The sequence below is a fragment of the Capsicum annuum genome, chromosome 1 (assembly GCF_002878395.1).
Source record: "Capsicum annuum cultivar UCD-10X-F1 chromosome 1, UCD10Xv1.1, whole genome shotgun sequence".
NCBI classification, from domain to species: domain Eukaryota; kingdom Viridiplantae; phylum Streptophyta; class Magnoliopsida; order Solanales; family Solanaceae; genus Capsicum; species Capsicum annuum.
This window is the reverse complement of record NC_061111.1, coordinates 62,405,524-62,409,819: the sequence shown is the minus strand read 5'-3', so window position 1 is coordinate 62,409,819 and position 4,296 is coordinate 62,405,524. Positions and strand designations below refer to the sequence as shown.

The 4,296-nt window shown below is 29.0% G+C and overlaps 1 long non-coding RNA gene across 1 annotated transcript; it reads left to right on the top strand.

Annotated features, from left to right (window-relative positions):
- Positions 1–809: 809 nt before the first annotated feature.
- On the top strand, positions 810–2,497 carry LOC124891199. The gene is made up of 2 exons (XR_007049581.1): positions 810–873; positions 1,036–2,497. It is a non-coding gene; the product is annotated as an uncharacterized LOC124891199 (long non-coding RNA).
- The last annotated feature ends 1,799 nt before the right edge of the window (positions 2,498–4,296 follow it).

The following is a 4,296-nucleotide window of genomic DNA, read 5'->3' as shown; positions in this document are numbered from 1 at the left end:
AACTTTTTTTGGTTGAAGTTTTTACTGTTTTTAATGAGAAAATGTTCTGTTTCACCCTAAACTATAAACGAAATTACTGAGACACCTGAACTATACGAGGATTCTATTATCCTGGACTAATTAAAATTGTATTTTTGGCAACCTTAGTGCCTACATGACACATATGTGTGCCAACGTGGACCTTGTATGCTGATTCACTGATGTGTCACGTAGGCACTAAGGTTGCCAAAAATACGATTTTAATTAGTGTAGGGGGTAATGGGATCCTCCTTAAGTTCAGATATGTCTCAGCAATTTCGTTTATAGTTCAAGGTGGAAAGAATGCATTTACTTTTTTTTTTAATTGTTAAGATTTACATAAAAATTAAAATAACTAAACAATAGGAAATTTTTTTCTAAACTGCTAATTTCATTTCTAATAAATATGAAAAATATACTAAAACTATCTGCAAATACCTTAAAAGAGTCCTTATCGTTGATGATTCTGTTTTTTGTGTTCATTTCTTCAATTGACTCTTTAAATTGGATTTATTCTTAAGATAAAAGAAATTTCATAAAATTACAAAATAAAAAAAACTGCATATTCCAAGTACACATTCAGTTTTTGTTTATAAAAAACTACTTTTAAATCTGAAGAGATTATTACGCCTCAAATTCATCCTTATCGATTTTCACAAGTGTTGTATCTAACTTCTCAATTTATCCTTATCAATTTTCTTCTAGGGTTATATCTAACTGCTCAACTTTATCCTTATAAAGTTATTTATAACTTTATTATCTTCTCATTCTATTTTAATTAATTGCATGAAGAGAAATGTCATTCTATATAGATTCTATTTGAGTTCTCTTTCTAAAATTTCCTTTTTTTCACCGGTAAAGTCAAGAAAAGTTTTTACACTAGAACATCATCATGCAATTAATACTGCAGTAAAACCAATATTTACCAAAAAGACAAGGAGAAGATTTCTCCTTGATTCTTCTTAATTTGGCTGACATATACTAAAGGATTAAGTGCATTTTTTTTCCTTTGTGCAGAAGAACGAATAGCAAATTTTAAGAGCAATTTGTTAGCATCAAGTTGCGGTTGGAAGGCAAAAGGGGAAGCCTTTTAAAGCAAATTTTTCTGTGATGGAAGATTGTTCAATCCCAACGGCTACAGGTTTCAACCGCATTAACTATCAACAACTTCTCTTCTCTTTAAATTTTCATCTTCTTTTATTTCAGAATTGTTTATGCTATTATAATATTCAACCTGTTGCTACAAAAATTTGCATCTTTAAAATATGAGAATACATAGTTTCAAATAGATATGTATCAGCCAAAAAGAATGTATAAAGAATAAGAGATGAAAAACAACATTAGGCTGCTAAATGTAATCACAAGAAAAATAAAGAAAAAGATAATGTGTAATAAAATAACAATCACATTACCATCACAGGGGATATAGCATTTAAAGTTTATAGGTTCACCACATTAACTAAAAATAAAATCAAATAAGAACTAATGGGACACGAACACATAATCAAAAGGTCAATTCCCTCTCATCATTGGTCTTTTTTTTTTTTGCTTTGCGGAAAGTTTTTTTTTACCTTTTTAAAATCTAGTGAAAGAAAATAACCGAAAGAGTAATTTCTAATGGAAAGAGGATGTGAAGAATGGAAAATCATAGAGAGGAGAAGAAGTTGATCAGCAATAGGGTAAAAAAAATAGAAACCAAACCTGAAAGAACTCTTTCTTTCCGTTTTAGTCTACTTTCTTTTTATTTCTTCACATTACATACAATCATTCATTTTCTGTTTTGCATTTACTTTTAATTTTAATTTAATCCATATTTATTTTTTAAATATTATATCATACTTTAAATATTATATATCAATTTGCATAAAATACAGTTTTGTTATTGTCTTAAGGAGTCAATTGGATTGAAAGGAATCTCAATGTATGTTATTAGATTTACATTGAATTGAAAGAATTTCTTGGAGAATCAGCGAGAATTAAAAGTTCTGATTTTTCATTCATGATTAGATAATGTGTCTCGAGATCAATCTTTTTGTTCTATAAAGCTTTAAAAAATTACATTCTTCATATTTTATAGTTCTTATGAATATTGCATGTATAATTAACCTTTGTCTAATATTATTCTCCAAAACGCGAAAAAATAAAGATGATTTGGAGTCAATTTAGTGTTCAAATTAAGCTTCGACATTATGAAATTGAGGATGATTGGTTTGTTCTATTGTTGTCCTACTTGAGTAGTTTGATGTTTATCTTTTTGCAGTCACTTCTATACTACTTATTTTTAATTGGCAGATGTTACAAACAGAACGAGGAAGAGTACTTCAATGATTTGCTAATGAGACATTTATAGATGTTTACAGGAAATATTCCTCTTCAAGCCGATGTTTATAAAAATTATTTCTCTTGAAGCAATCAATATTATGCTAGAATACATGTACAATCATATTGTACTTTTAATATGATTATTTTTGTTTACTTATTTTAATGCTTTTAAAGGTCTTCAAGTTAGTTGTCTTTTAAATTTCCTATTGTTTGATTTGATTGTAATTTTTATTTAAAAGTCCAAACACAATTATAGTACCTTAGTGATATCTTTTACATGTTGGATTGGAGAGTAATGAAACTTCTAAACATTTATGTTGTGTTTGATCTTGATATTTATTATATGTTTATATCTTTGTATTTCTAGGCTTCAAAGAGTGAAACATACTCATGATTTTTAGTAATGGATTATTCATCTTCAATAGAATGATTACATGTGTCATTATTTTTATACCTTAATCAATATTTAGTGTTGGTTGTATTAGAGCGCCTAGGGTATAAAAACGCATCAACCAAGTAAAAAAGTGAAAATTTTCTTAACTAAGTCTTAATCGATCTTCTTAAGGTGATAATGCTTTACACTTTCTTAGTCTATACAACATAATTAGACTTTATTAAAAATAAACTCTTTCTAAGAGTTGTGTGCTTCCGATCCATGATGCATGTATTTCTTCCACCAAGGATGTTCGATTTAAATATAAACAATTGTGTGTGTGCACTGGTAAATAATCATAAATCGAATATTCTAAGGTTAGTGTTATGAAAGAAAAATTGGATAGTGTTTATTCCAATATTAATGAAAAATATCGATTAAAAATATTAAGTCAAGTGACACTAATAATATCGAGCCATTAAACAACAACAACAACAACAACAACAAATCAGTGTATTCCCACATAGTGGGGTCTGGGGGAAGATGTACGCAGTCCATACCACTACTTCAGGAGAAGTAGAAAGGTTGTTTCCGATAGACCCCCCGACTCAAGACAAGGATTAATAAACAAATACTTAATAAAGCATGGAACAAGATGTCAAGACATAAATACGCCACCCACAAGGAATAATAAACAAAGAATAGTAAACACATTCGTAATAAAGCATGCAACAAAGTGTCCTAGCAAAAATAATACATCTACCAAGTAATGTCCTACCCCAACGACTCAAACTAGCACTAGCCTTCTACTCTAATCCGCGTCCTCCAGATCTTCCTATCTAGGGTCATGTCCTCAGTGAGTTGTAACTGCTTCATGTCCCGCCAGATTACCTCTCTCCAGTATTTCTTCGGCCTACCTCTACCTCTCCTGAAACCATCCAAGGCAAGCTTCTCACACCTAAGTGAGGTTAATTTAATATGCATCATAACTTAAGTGAGGTTAATTTTTGAATTGTAATTAAATTATTAAGTTTTAAATCTAAGTAAGTTTTGCTTGGATTTGCATTGAAACATTCTATTAAATTTGAAGTAAATATAAAATTATGTTCTCATGTCTTAACAAATTAACAAATAAATATAGAAGTCAAGTAAATAACAATTATTTTTTTAATATCATAACGCTTGTTAAATATGTTTATGATATGAGATAAGAATTTTATTTTTTATATACAAATATTTAAAATAATTGCAATCGTAATACTAACTGCGCATCGCATGGGGTACGAATACTAATATCTAATTATAGGGAAAAAATTATTTATACCAAACCAAGTTTTTAATACGAATATTATCAGGATTATGGTTTACAACATATGATTGTAAAACTGTGTAAAGCACTACAAAAATTGCCACCAAGTTTAAGCAAAACCAGCAGTATAGATGCAAGGAAATCATCATTTCTCAATGTAAAAGGATGTTTTATTCAACAGACTTGGAATGAAAATCAAGAGACACGTTCAGCTAGTAACATATAGTAATAAAAATCAAAGCACAAAGAGACTACAAGGTCAATAATGTAACTA